The 15209-nt window shown below is 45.1% G+C and overlaps 1 protein-coding gene and 1 pseudogene across 3 annotated transcripts in view; both read left to right on the top strand.

Moving 5' to 3' along the window:
• Positions 1–15209, top strand: part of LOC135915994 (protein O-mannosyl-transferase Tmtc3-like) — a 953411-nt gene that overhangs the window by 507450 nt on the left and 430752 nt on the right. The gene's annotated exons all lie outside the window — the stretch shown is intronic.
• Positions 3035–3214, top strand: LOC135916004 (U2 spliceosomal RNA; annotated as a pseudogene).

The raw sequence follows: 15209 nt of genomic DNA on the forward strand, positions 1-15209 counted from the left end.
ATATGCCGATGCACTCTAAGACGACGCGACCAAATGCATGTTCTTCACTTTTGTGTGTAGTGTAGTGTGTCATGCTATTTTATTTTGCTTAATTAGATAATTAGTCAGAACTAATTAACCAACTTCTGAAGCAACGCAGCTAGCAAAAAAATTCCGATTAGAATGTTGCAGAGCGGTTTGCAAAATGTCCGAATAGACAGTTTGTGTCTTTCTATCTATTAAGTATTAGTGTTTTTCATCTTACTGCGGATGCCCGCGAACTACACAAAAAAAAAAATACCACGTGACATGGCCGCTTGCGCGTCGTGATTGCACTGCTCCCAAGCGTTCCGTGCACAAACGAACATATCATTGAGACGGGTGTGCTGCCACTGCGTCTGCTTATCGCTATCATGAACCGCCGCGAGGGAAGCACGTCGCTGGCGTAAATCGCACAGCCAACGCCTTCGTCCCTGCCCTGTCGCCTTTTAAGGGGCAGCAGCACGCCCTGCTAGATGCTACGTTCGTGTGTACGCGGAGAGTTTGCGAGCGCTGCAAACATGGTGCGCAAACGGGTATGTCACGTGGTATTTATTTCTTTTTTTATTTCGAGGGCAGCCGCAGTAAGCTGAAAAACACTAATACATAATAGATAGGAAGTTAGAAACTGCCTAATCGAACGTTTTGCAAAGCGCTCTACAACTTTCTCATTTGAATTTTCTTGCCTAACCTCCTTGCTTCAAAAGTTGGTTAATTACTCTTGACTAATTTTCTAATTAGGCAAAATACAAGACATAGCGTGACACACTACACAAAAAGTTATCAACATGCATTTGGTTGTATCGTCTTAGAGTGCATCGGCATATATATTTTTTTTTAATTCTGGCTAAAGTTAGCTGAAACACCCTGTATAGACGGGTGCAGATGTGTGGGCGGCATATTAACGTGATTCTCAGCAAAAACAGTTTGATATTAGTTGTTTGAATTTTAGTAGGTTACGGTCAGTAATCAGTACGCGCTCAAGCTTGATGAGCTGTCTTCATTCTCCGTCTGTTGGATGACCTCAGTGAATCACTACTCGCTTTGCCTTCGTGCCAAGAGAGCCATGCACTGCACTCTCGGCAATGTACTGAATGCATACCCGATAAGCTTCTCATACAGGATTCACGCTTTAAGTGCGTTGGCATTTCCGCTCCAAAGCCGCCGCAGTTGTGCAGCTAGGACACTTTCTGTATCGCAGTATGCATCAGTTATGTGTCATTGGAAATGACCAATCAGGCGCAGCCAGCCAATCTGCTCATGACAATACTAACAGCATTGCTATATTCTTTTGTGGCGCGAATGCAGCAGCTAAAACGTTAACACGATTGCATGTGACACCAGTGTGATTCGGCTCTCTTCACAAACCAGTGGATTCGTTCCCTGAATCCCTACTACATATCCTCCTTCCGTGCAGCTTAGCACGCGTGGCTTTTATGTCACCTATGGCGTGGGGTATCAGACACAAACGCATGCCCCCTCATTAGAATCGCCAGTGGTACCCAATTTGAAGCCTACGGGTGTTAAGAGACGATGCCGCTCTTTCACTGCAAGTGTTCTCGCTCCATTGTGCGAAAATAACAGCACGTTCCACCACGCCTGGCACACTGGGCACCCTCGTCCCAACATAGGACCCACCCATTTTTTTTTTCTTATCTTTTTTATTTTATTTTTGTATTTTTCATAAGCACTGGAATTGTATGAACGGCTATGAACATTGTAAAGCGCCTCACAGCGCATGCCCGGACAGGTTATTTCTCTCTCTCTCTTTCATTTTTGATGCTACCCTTCCCCTTCTCCTCTTATTCTCTACTCTTCCCTTAGTACAGCATAGCCAACCGATCATTTATTCAAGCTATCCTCCCTATTCATTTTCTTCTTTCTTTTATGTACGGCGTTACCATTAAGTGGATGAGTGGCGGTAGAAAGCAGGGCATCAAATTATCATCCTTATTGTGTAAGAATGTACCCACAAACTCATACAGACAACAAGAACAGCTCTGTTTACATCGTAAGTTATGAACGAATTTTTCTTGAGCGCTTATGATAACCATGATGCAGAAGCCGAAGGGATGAACCATTTCCACCTATCATTTTTTTTCCATATTTTGACCTAAAACAAGAAACTTTTATATCATTTTGTCGCCGTGCCACTCGCAGAGAGTTTGCAGCGTTTGGCCCTGTTGGCAAGAGATCCTCAGTACAGCATTCTGAGTGGCTAAACGCAAAAGTACCACCCCTTATTCCAGTAAAGGAAGTTAAATTACGAAGGGGCTCGAATAAAATAGTACGTAAAGATGAAAATAAATAGCGTCTCGTAGCCATTTCAAAGTGTTCATGCAAATACAAACGCCAGAAACAGTTTAGTGGTCCGTTACTAATAGTCTTAGAAAATTCAGAGCCATTCCACTCTGTGCAGGTGGGTGACCAGCGAAGCTGTGTATGTCGGACCCTTAATGGCGAACTGTTCATTGCCGTGCGTCAAATACCGTATGCACGTAAATGGAAGGCGAGTCGCGACTAGTCGCTCCTCCACGATGTTGAGCCTTGGAAGAGGCTGAAGCATTGGGGGGTATACATGCCCATGTGTTGGTGAAAAACGCGGCACGACGCCTTTTACTAACAAATCCCGGCACGGAGAACAGACACGCACTTCACCGCACTCCAAGGCCGCGTACTGCTTCACCGTAGCCAAGGCGATCGTGCGTTGGTCGACGTCCCGCATTTGCAGCAATGGTTGTAAAAGGTCACTCGAAATCCACCAGCGGTCACACACAACACAAGCCACACAAAATTGGTGCACCACAAACTCCCTCTTAAACCTGGCCGTTGCTCTGGTGAAATTTTCCAAGTTTGCGGGATAGGGGCCACATGGATGGTTCGCATTTTTTTCCGCCTCGCGGTCCTGGCGGGTAGCATGCTTACGGGACCGCCATAACTGAGGAGCGCAAGGAAAGCAAAGGTGATACGCAAGCGCTTGGAACGCCGACAAAGAGAGGTCAGTGCGAACACAGACATGACCGACGCGGGTAAAAGTGTAGTATCTGTTCTCATCAGCTTAATACCTGATACGGGTTGGATTTGGACCTAAGATATTAAACTTATTTTTGCAAGTTGTCGGAGTGCTTAAAGACTGCTTCACTTCCACCGCGGATCAGTCCGATATTGCACTATCTTCAGGATCGGCTTACGTAGGGAGATAAATTTTCGATTTACACGGCTCGATAGGCGCACGAAATTTTCCCCAGAACCTAGCCATGTACAGCTTTGCTGTAAAAACAGATATTCTCTGGGTTTTTCTTGATACCATGATAGCGAATGGCATGATATTTAGGCCTAATACCACCGAGACCCGAGAAATTGTCTTAAACTGAGCACCGAGTTGCCGCTCATTAGTTGTCGCCAAGAGAGATCACACAAACTCGAAGCACGCATCCGTATTGCCCTAATCGTTCCTGTACCCAAGAAACGTGATCGTTTGCTGTTAACTAACTATCGCCCACTTTTTCTAATTTCATCATGCTGTAAATTAATTGAGCACGTAATTCCTAATCGGATAAATGAATTCTTGAATCGGCACTCTATTATGTCCAAATTTCAGAATGGTTTTCGTAAAGGGTACTCAACAGTAACCCAATCAACAAGAATTGTTCATTCGGTCGCGCTTACCCTAGACAGTAATGACCAGGTTGATCTCATATTATTGGATTTTAGCAAAGCTTTTGATAAAGTCCATCATCATAAATTAATGTTGAAGCTAAAAACTATTGACCTTCCTGAAATATTAGTTATCTGGATTTCGGACTATTTACCTAACCGTAAGCAATATGTTTCAATTGATGGAAAGGAGTCGGACGGTCTTGCAGTTACTGCTGGTGTGCCTCAAGGGAGTGTACTACGCCCTTTATTATTTCTTGTTCATATTAACGACATCGTCCACACAGTTGTTCCTGGCGTAGAGATTCGCTTGTTTGCGGATGATTGCGTGCTGATTCGTGACATCACATGTTCTAATCACTAGAAAGCCTAGATAACTCTTTAACTAACATCCTAGCATGGTGCCATGAATGGGGTATGGTTCTAAACGAAGACAAAACGAGCTTTTTTTCGCGTATCAACCAAAACATTTCTTTTTAATCGCAGGTATCACTTCGGACAATCACCCTTACATGAAGTCTCCAGTTTTAAATACCTAGGTGTAACCCTAACTAACAATCTCTCCTGGAATTCACATGTTGAAAATATCTGCTCATCCGCCTCTCGCAAACTATGTCTTTTACGGCATAAACTTTCCAAAGCCCCCGCTCTGGTTAAACTACTGGCTTGTAATTCATTAATCAGCCCTAAACTCGAGTGTGCATGCGTGGTGTGGGATCTATATACTATAACCAATACTAAAAACTTGAAAAAAATTCAAAGGAAAGCCGGAAGGTTTATTTATTCAAAATTTTCACCGTTCGATTCACCGTGTGAGCTAATGAAAAATAACAGTATCCAACTCCTTGAAACAAGAAAAAATATGCGTCGAGAATTTAATTCCTTGCTAATAAATAAAACATTGGCGCTTTATCCTGCACCCTATGTATCGTTTCTAACCAAACGCGTCACCATCAAGCCGGTTCCCTAACCGCTTACTTTGCTCGCAGTGACACATTCAAATTTTCCTTTTTCCCGCGTAGCATTAGAGAGTGGAATTCGCCGACACAAGAACTGACAACGCATTGTGATGCGGCATGGTTTTTTGTTGTTGCTCTTCTTGTTGTATTTACTTGCTGTCTTTGACCCTATGTTATCAATTTCTGTATTTGATCTGCTTGGATCTGTAACATGATCTGCAGATAATCTGCATGATCTGCATGATCTGCAAGTAAATAAAAAATATTGCAGTGGAGCTACGATGATTCGAATGGTGTGAGGAATTTCGTGCTTTTAGCGCTAAAACACAAATTACAGGAATAGTAGACACAGGTAGTGCCATCTTCCTTACTGAAATCTTCTACACAAAGGAATTCTCAGAACAGAGAGAATGGCTAAACTATGGGGAGCCGCGATCTGTTTGCGTCGTAAATACAAGACTTTACACCAGCTTCGTCTAATAACTGGGTCTAAACTGCGTCGCAGACAACGGCCTGTTATCAACAGTTCATACTGCGCAGGATGGGCTACCGCAAGTCATGGCCACGATTCCTGCCGAGCACTTTCAAGAGAACGTTGGTGAACGGTTGTGGTTCAGTTGAGGTGCGCCGCATGTCACTACGGTGTGAACCCCGTTGCTCCCGTGGTGATTACTAATCAAATACATAAGCGTCTTTGTGGTGCTTTGCAACTGCGATGCATTGGTAGTAAAAGGTAGGGCACGAGTTCTCCCTCGCAGTGATTTCCGGGCATTAAGTATACTCCCATAGACAGTAGCCAAAACGTTATGCTATATTTCCCGGCGAAACGCTTCCGCGAACGACATGTCAGAGTAAAGTGCGAAATATCTGTTCGGGGTATGACGCTATTGCGCGAGTCGTCCTTATTATTAATGCGCAGTAACTAAGCGGGCAGGCAACAGTACTCAACTTGCAGTGTGTGCTTCCGTGCCACTCCACTCGGACCGATTTACTGAGTACAGCAATGAAGTGCTAATTTTTCTTGTTTCACCCCAAATACTTCTAACTCTGTAAACACACGTCTGTCGGCTTTTGTTGGCGTGGCCCGCGTTGGTGTTCTGGCATGTGCGCTGCTGTTGAAACAATCCTATTCGCGCTTGTGTTTTGTGCGGCTTTTTCGCACAACTGGTCATGCTGCAGAAAAGCACGCTTTACAGAAGCCATACTCTTGACAACGTAAACATTCCGACATCACCCCCGTTTGCGTCACTCGTGAGTTGTGACCCCTCGTCCCTCTTTTCTACGTCTTGCCTCGCTGCATTAGATGACAAGCAGCGTTGCAGCTTACCAGATGTAGCAAATGAGCCCCAAAGCCCGGCACCTCTAAGCACCTGAATAGGAAAACACGGCGACGAAGTGGGCATTGAAGATTACCCCTTCATAGTTCCGTCTGTTCAGGTCAGCTTGGTGTGAAGCGTTAGAATTCTCTTAATATGTTGCCATTGCAAATCAAGGTAAGAACATAAAACAGTAAAAAAGAATCTGCGGCATTTTAGGGTAATGTTTGAGAAGCAAGAGCTTATCTAGCGGAGGTACAAGATGAGGCTACCAACCAGTCAACGGAATCGCTAATAGACTTGCTATAAGTATATGACTAATACATATAGCACACAGAGAATGACTACCAAATCGCTACAAGACATGGTCTGTTTGGAATGACGTCGCAGAAAAAACGCAGGAATGGTGCGTTAGTGTCTCGACTGCGTCACGAAGACATAGACCCATTACTTTGATGTTAATTATTTTTTTGTTATTTCGGTTTCATCATTTTCGCGCATGTGCAGTGCTTTCTGCATTTCACACAATCATACCCACTCATGTTCCCACTCCTTCCTGATTTCTATGGTGTTTACACGTTCCTCAGTAGGGTCTTACCACCACATGATCGACCAACCTTGTTTCCGCTTGCAACGAGACTTAAACTTCATTTCATTCTTGCAGATGCCAAGACCGCCTCGCTAAGCAGTGAATGGGAGAGCAGGATTATGCCAATGATACAGAAGAAAAAGAGGCACACATACACGGCTCGTGCTGCGTACTACATGAGTTCTACTACGCACTGCATGAATGCGCTTTTTTTTTCAGGTCTAGACGTCCCGTTGTTATAAAAATGAAACCGTGAAAATGTTTTTTCCGGCTCTCTTCAAAACCGTCAGTGATAGGATGATCATTCCCGCCTTCCTAGTAACGTCGCTTACTTTCTTCTCCATTATTCTGTTGGTCCCTTCTTTGGGCAAGTCAGCACGTTTCTCCTTTTTTCCGCTAGCAATTCAGCCGGTCCGTCAGCGTAGCAATTCCTTTTAAAAAGAAGGCGCCAGAGAGGTTACAGCGGGACGGTGGGCTCCGGTCTTTACCACTCGAATTTAGTTTCTCTTTTCGTCTCGCTCCAGCGGCGGAAGAGGCTAGAGCACAAAGGAACGCCACGCGGGAAAGGGGTGGAAAGGGGGGAGGGGGGGGGCGGAGGAGGTGGAGATGGGGCGGCAGTCTCCTAGGCGCTCCAATTTGGCCAGTCTAGGCGCTCGTTTCAGTGTCATGAAACGAACCGTTTACTACCGGAAGCGAGTCCCCTAAACTGCTCATCACCTCCTCCCCGGCTCCCACGCGATTGCCGACCCTCCCCTCCGTCGTCTCCGCCTCGACGCGCTCGCGGGCCTCCTGCGTTGCAGCGCCCAGCGTTCCGCGAGCAAAGCCGAGCCAACGTGGGGAGGAAGTGAGAAAAGAGCACGTTGTGTTTTCCGGCACTTCTCCAAACAAAAGCCGCTAGCAACAGCTGCGCAACTCTTCAGGCAGACTTAACGCCCGGAGCGCTGCGGCCCTGTGTAGCCGGCGTGTTCCTCAGCATGTGAGGCTGCGCATTCCGAAAGCGTTTTGGCGGACGGAGGAGGAAGGGGCACTCTCGCACACGTCCTCTTAAGTGTACTCTAAAGTAGCAATTGTTCCGTGAGCGCAAATGGAAGCGACGTTAACGTGGATTGTGTGAAAACGAGATAAAGCGCAGGGTAGATATGAATGTTCGCGCAATACTAAAATTAAGCGACACGTACACGCAAACGCACAAGCTTACTGGGGTCTAGACAACGGAGACGCGTGTGTCTTGTCTTTTAGATTGCAATGTTTTCTAGAAAATACAATGATGTAAACGGCGGCACTCAAGTGAATGTCATGACGATTATAGCAGTTCCGGGGGGGAGAGGGGGGGGACATTTATGTGTCAGCACAGAGGTGAATAGAAGGCGGCAGCGACCTGTTTTTAATTATTTATTTTTTTACCACCAGCGCTGAATTTCTTTCTTTCTTTCTTTCTTTCTTTCTTTCTTTCTTTCTTTCTTTCTTTCTTTCTTTCTTTCTTTCTTTCTTTCTTTCTTCCTTTCTTTCTTTCTTTCTTTCTTTCTTTCTTTTATTAGAATTATTAAGTATGCCGTTCTGTGGGAGAGGGGGGCGGGGGGTAAACATATAAATGCATAGACCCGCATGATATGCTGAATACTTTCTTACCGCAAATTGGATACACAAGCTACTCTGAAATTAGTTTATTATTATTATTATTATTATTATTATTATTATTATTATTATTATTATTATTATTATTATTATTATTATTATTATTATTATTATTATTATTATTAAATGCGGTGCAAGAGCACGTAATAAGTCAGGGGGGAGGCGGTCGACTCCATCTACCTCCATTTTGAGTCCTCCCCTTAACAAGAAGACAGTAATGAGCCCGAAGACCTCCACAAATGAAGTTTGTTTAAAAGCACACTAATGAATCATTATTTTTTTACCATAGAATAAATAAAGATAATGTTTCTGGTATATAAAATAAAAGAATAAAACATTGAAGCTTAACATAGTTACGAAAGTAATGCATGATTGTTTAAGGTCATCGTATTCAAGTGGCAGCATTTCTTTTTCTCTTCTAAATAACCTTCCAGTAGCTTAAGAATTATTAATGCAGCTTGTAGGTACTAAACATGCACCAGACTATTCTCTAATGAAGTTGCTAATCCATATGAAACACGCATTAGCCAGCTTGGCAGAAGGCGCCGCTGCAACGAACTTCTTGTGTCAGTAATTAAAGTTCCCACAAACCGCTAGACGTATCCAATAATTTTCAGAACGTAGTGGAGAGTGGGAGTCCCAAGGCGCCCACTTGAGCGTCGGCGAGAAAAGGCGTTTGGCGTTGAAAGCCTTGTTCAAAGCACAAATCACAGAACGCGCAATAAAAAAAAACATGCCAGAAGTTATAGCCATTGCTTCACAATATACTATGTAATGCTAGCAAGTTGTTTACTCGCGGAGGATGTAGGACGGTGGATGTTAGGCAATTTTCGGGAAATAAAGGAAATGTCCATGCCCTCCTATGTGAGTGCTATGCCTGTCTTAATTTTCTTATATATTGTGTGCTATTTAGAACTTGGTTCCCACTCAAGAATCGACGATTGTTTTCACTGTAGGAGCAGCTGTAGAGGCGATTTACCCGCCTGCTTGGAAGAACGTGCAAACGACCCTTGCAGTTGCATTTGTAGCAGTCTGCGTTTATGAATACCACCGCAGTTAAGCTGTATAGGTCTTTCTTAACTAGAAGCGTTACGGACTGCAGAAGGCGTTTATGAAAATACGCATTTCGTCTGTCGATTTTTCTCTTCTTTTTTTTTCTTCTTTCTTGCCAGAAGTGATCTAGCTCATTGCACTTGAACAAATTGTGCCTACATTTCACGTTATTGAGCACTCAATAAAATGTTTGCACTGTGACTTTAAAACGGCTGGGCTTTATCGCAAGCAGAAGCTGTCAACCATTAATGATACTTGAATTCAGACGAGCAGTACCTCCATTCTGTAGTCGTTGAGTGAAGCTATGATCCTACACATGTAAAAGAGAACAATTTAGTACGTTTATTACGCAGCGTTAAAATAATTGCAGCCCTTCCTTGCTGCGGATGGTTTCATGTTTACTTTAAAAGCCCAAGATGTTTCGTTTGAAAACGATAGCACAGCTACGATGCTCGGGGAAACTGTGCAGCTAGGCAGCCCTCTGTAGAATAGGAGGGATAGCCGCTGTTTCGGTGGCTTAGCGGCTGTGGCGCTGCGCTACTATAAGCACGAGGTCGCGGGATCGAATCCCGGCCGCAGCTGCCGCATTTCAATGGGGAGCAAAATGCGAAAAAATGCCCCGTATGCCGTGCAATGGCTGCGCATTGAAAAACTCCAGGTGGTCAAAATTAATCCGGAGCCTGCCACTGCGGCGTGTCTCCTGATGATGTCCCGGTTTTGCTACGTGAAAGCATAGAATTTATTTACCAGGAGGGCTATTCCAGCCACCACACGTAGTGGATATTATCCAGTAGCCTTTTGACTTATAGGTATGCGGTAAAAATAGCGAACCACTCAAATGAAGATATAACATATTAAACGCAAAGATGCCCGTTGCAAAATGTATGAATCGAAAGTGATGAAAGGGATAGTCAGAAAACCGGAGCTATCATGGACTCCGGTCATCAAGTAATGCAAGAAAGAAAGAAAACAAAATAAACTGGACGGCACGCCAAGGAAATATAGCCGCGCGGAGCGAGGTATAGTGTGCTATACGTCTGGGAGCAACAGTCGGTGTGAGTTGTGCACTCCCGTATTCACAAGCTAAACAGAGAAAGAGCACGCAAGCGCAAGCACATAAATATTGCAGCAGGAAGTTGTGCTGGCTGCGGAGAGTTGGGCCTCGCGTGCATCGCTCTGGGGCTGCTCCGCTTTTTTCTTGCCTGCATTTTTTTTTTCTTTGCGTGTGTCTCGAGCATCATCCCGCGTCACAGAATTGATCTAAGTTACTCGGCTTCAATCCATCAGCGATGCCGTCTTCCCTCGGAGCTACACGTCGCATCGTGGAATGTTTTTCTTCAGCTCAAGGTCATCATCACTTGCTGCTGTTTGTCTTTCCGCCCACCAGGCGGCTGGAATTCCTACCCTTGCTTGGTGGTACTTCAGGCTGTGCTCTTCCTTCCTTCTTGCGTGCCCCAAGTAGCTACAGGCGGTAGTATTCGGCACAAGCTGCTCTACCATTCCGACTCCTCTTGCCTCGCACTTTCGTTTGTTAATTCGATTAAGGCATGCCTGCATCGATGAGTCAGTCGATTCCACGATTATTCTTGCTTTTATAATCATGCACATGCTCTCCTGCTTTCTTATAGTAGCCACGGCTGCAAGCAAGATACTACGTACATTGATCTCTTCATATATAGCAGAGATTTATGCACTTAGTCATAACGTTATGGTGGTATTGCTATCGAATAATAAACACACAGACATATATATATATATATATATATATATATATATATATATATATATATATATATATATATATATATATATATATATATATATATATATATATATAAAGTGAGAGTCTGCCGGGATCCGGTAGTTGAACAGCCACTTCTAGGTTGAGGACTCACGTACGAAAAAAACGATGCTTTATTCCCTACGGGTCCACCAGGGTCCGGCCTTCAAGTGCCTAGATATATCTTTCCCGGTGACCCTCTTTCACCTGCTAGCAAATGCTCAAGGTTTCTGGAATGTTATCGCTGATTCTATCTGTTATTTATGTTGCCACTAAGCCTCGTGTAATCAGATTGCGTGCGCGATGACAAAATCGCTGTAATTTCTAGAACTTCCGCGAGCACTAGCGATTACACTGGAAAATGTGCTTCTATAAGTCTTCACGGTGAAGAACCGCAAACATGGCGATGTTTCTGCGGTGGCGAAGATCGTACAGCCTCACTAAACGTATACGCACTAGAAACAAGACGAACAGTAGCGGTGCACTCTGCGCTGAACCTCAAATTATACATCAGGATAAGCAAGCCCAACTTTCCATTCTCTCGCATAGCCTCGTACGCATTGCTTCGGCATGCCGCTGACGCGTCAAGCGGGAGCATTAGAGCGGCGTCAAGAGGGAGAATGTTCCGCTGGGCGACATTCAGAAATAGTGCCTAGTGCTACAACAATTATAGATAAACAATAAGTTAAAGATTACTGTAAATAAAAGAAGCATAATCCGCATTCATTGGAGAGCAACGTTCATGATGGTGAATTCGACGCTTAGTTCAAAACGTGACCGAATTGCGGCGGAATCGGACTGTGACAGCAGACCTCACGAAGAGCAGACCTCAATTTGCAATAAAAATTTAATTCTGCTCTGTTCACAATGAGAGCGAACGAGAAGAAAATGCGTTTCTGTTAGTTTCAAAACGTGACGTAAACACCGTGCATACCCGTGTGGAAAGTTTCCGTCGTTGCGATTGATTGTGAGCTGAGTTGGGAGGAGGTCTGGATGATCGAATATTCAGGATGAAGTCGCGAAGTCTAATTCATTTCTTTGTCGACGATTCTTGCATTGTCACAGTCAATTCAATGATTATTCGTTTCAGTGTGTCCGGCCAGTGCGTTTGACGCAACGTTCTTTTTCCTCCAATCGTAACGGTGCTCTTGTAATTTTTGCTCGAAATTGCCGGTTTCGCCCACATCAACACAATCGCATTCTGCGCAAGGGATAGTGTATATTACTTCTGGAAACTTTTTTTGTGGGGAAGTTTGTCTTTTACCTTCACCAGAGAGTGTCTCAGCTGCTGTGCTGGCACGTGGGCGATCTGCACCTTTTATTCCGGGTACATAATGTACTGGCACGTGTTTCTTTCGAGGCGCATCATCTTGATGTGCATAACGTGACAGTTTTCTTTCAACTGAGTGCACGAAGCAATGTTATTGAACCTTGTCCTAGCGGGGCGAAGTGCCGTGCTTGCCGAGTGTTCGGCAGTTCCAGAACAGAGCATCACCAACAGTCATTGGCAGAAGGGCTCTCCGCCGTTGCAGGCGTTGGTTTTGGCAGAGCGAGACACAGACCTCTCTAATTATTTTTTGTTCTACCCATGTGAACACTAAAGAAGCGCTAGGTGATCCAATTTCTCAGTCTAGCCAATAAACACGCCTACGAGCAAGTAAACATTGCTACGAACACCTCGTTAATATGCTAGTCCTCCACGAGCACGCGGAAACTTGCAATTTCGCTCAAAATTCCACTTGTTCTTAGCGGAAGCTTCTCGAAATATCCGTCGTTCTTGAATTGGCCCCATGGAGGTACGTGTTAAACTTCGTATAAGGGGACATCGCACTAGCGCGTAAAAAAGGACATGGATAGGAACATGAAAAAAGACACACCAAACGCTAGCGTTCGGTGTGCCTTTTTTATGTTCCTGTCTGTGTCCCTTTTTATGATCTAGTGTGATGTCCCCTTATACGAATAACCACCAACCAGTCCAGCTTTCTTCCTTAAACGTGTTAAGCGGCAGCTTATTAGCCGGATGAGCTGTGTTGACTGAGGGGCCATGACCAACGAATGCAAGCTGAGGAACAGCAACGGCTACGAATAGTTATCGAGGCAGCCGGGAATACAAGCAACAAAAATAAAGCCAAAGTGACCAAGAAAACGAACCGAGTGAGGACGGCGATTTGGGCCCCTGAAAATGTCTCTAGACGGATTAAGCGAGCGAGAGAGAAACATCAGAAGGCTTTCCCACGGCGACCGGTTGGTTTGTGGAGAATCCCTGCTGCCACCGCATAGGCACTGGCTCCAGTCTGCTGGAAAGAAGAAGAAAAAAGGGACACGTGGAAGTGACGACTAAAGCAGCTTGTCACTCTTGGAAGCATGAACCGGCGAAACCTCGATAGACTATGCAGAAAGTTCTTGCGTACGAGATTTTTCAAGTGGTTCCTTACCATATCGATAACAGAGAGAGCCAGGATAGCAAAGGGCAGGGCGGCCAATCAGACGAGAATCCGGTTTGCTACTCTACAGTGGCAATAAAGGAAAGGCGAACTAGAAAGAGAAAAGGAGGCACAGAATAAGCACTGAGCATACGGATGAAGATGCATAAAAGGGCTGCAATCGGTAACTGAGGCCGGGGCACTACAAAAGCTGCACTAGTGCGAGAAAAATATTTTTCTTTTTATGTCGTCCACGTAGTCCAAATAGCAACTACACTTTGAAAGAGCCTTTTTAATTAAGCACTTCAATGAAATAACAACACTTAGGTGCCTTTATATTACGGTAATTCTCCTAAGAGAGAAAGATAAATAAAAGTCATAAGAGACTAAACTCTCTTAATGTGTTGCCAATTAGGCAGGTTGGGAGAGCCACAAGCATTGTAACGCTTCCTAACGTTAGAGCCTCTGATTTAATATCCGCAATAATAACTATTTACACGAAGAAGTGCTGGACAGCCAATTTGGCGCAGAGACAGGGGGAACGCCATGAAAATGTCCTATTACGTATAACGATAACGGCATCCCTGCGGACCTAGCGCATTTTCCCCCCTCTTCAAAACACGACATTCTGAACCTCCAATTACCTATACCTTCATTACTGCATCGCCTCAAAGAATGTAGCCTCAACATAATAGTTTTAATTTCCTGTAGAACATTTCGCCGTGTCCTTCATTGCATCGTAAAACTAAAGCACGCCGTACTCGTTTGGCAACTGCGTTTGCTAATAAGAATTCCGTTCATCGCATCGGCGATTGCAGCTAGAGACACCTGCTTCTGAAGGCACTCCCTGTTCTCATTATCGCCGCACGCCCTGTCGACGAGCATATGCCTATCACCGCGGAATCATGACTCTACCATAAAAGTCCGCCATTTCCGTCTGGTTTCTTGCCACTTTCGCCGTGTAGTAAACGAAGGAACAGATACCGCGACGCGGGTACGATAGACCTAAGGGTGCGCTGGGGGAGGGAGCACTGCTCCATAAAACGCCATGTACAAAGTTAACCAAAGACTCGCGTACGCTATTACGCGTCCTGATCGGCCGCACCGAAAACTGTGAGTCGGCAAAGTTTTACGCCGAAGCAGTGCGTCGTTATGCTTTTACGCCCGCGACGAAATTCGCCCGCCCGTGCGCCGCCCTGGCGGCTGAAAACGACACAGCAGCAGTTTTGCTCGCGATTTATCTCCCTCCGTGAATATAACGCAGACCTTCACTGCGAGAAATCGGGACGAGGGAGGCGGCATTTGTACTGAAGAGGTGCAAAAGCTCCAAATGACCTGGCGCGCCGAAGCGAGCGCGCGCTATGGCTTCGCCATCGCGACGAGCGAGAATTGATCTAGTTTCTCGTTAAATTTCTCCGCGCGCGCTTCCGCGCAAGCAGTCCCATTTTGGGAGGCCCGCGCGCTGCTCCTCCCATCAGGATGCAATTTCGCCGGACGCCCCGATGGGCACCAATCGGCCAGCGTCGGCGGATTTCAAATGTCTCATGTTGATGAGCCGGTAGCTACAAAACGCTAATTTTCGTCGCGCCTCCTCTTGTGTTACAGACTTCTCTCTCCTGTCGTATCCTTATACGACAGGAGAGAGAAGTCTTAGTTTTCTTTTTTTCTTTCTCTCTCTTTTTGCTCATAGTCCCCCATTTCTTTGCTTTCCGACACACTCCTCAGTCTCATTGGGTTGCTCGCCACTCCAATTTCGTTCTCTTAAAGCTTTGCTTATTT

The sequence above is a fragment of the Dermacentor albipictus genome, chromosome 1 (assembly GCF_038994185.2).
Source record: "Dermacentor albipictus isolate Rhodes 1998 colony chromosome 1, USDA_Dalb.pri_finalv2, whole genome shotgun sequence".
NCBI lineage: Eukaryota > Metazoa > Arthropoda > Arachnida > Ixodida > Ixodidae > Dermacentor > Dermacentor albipictus.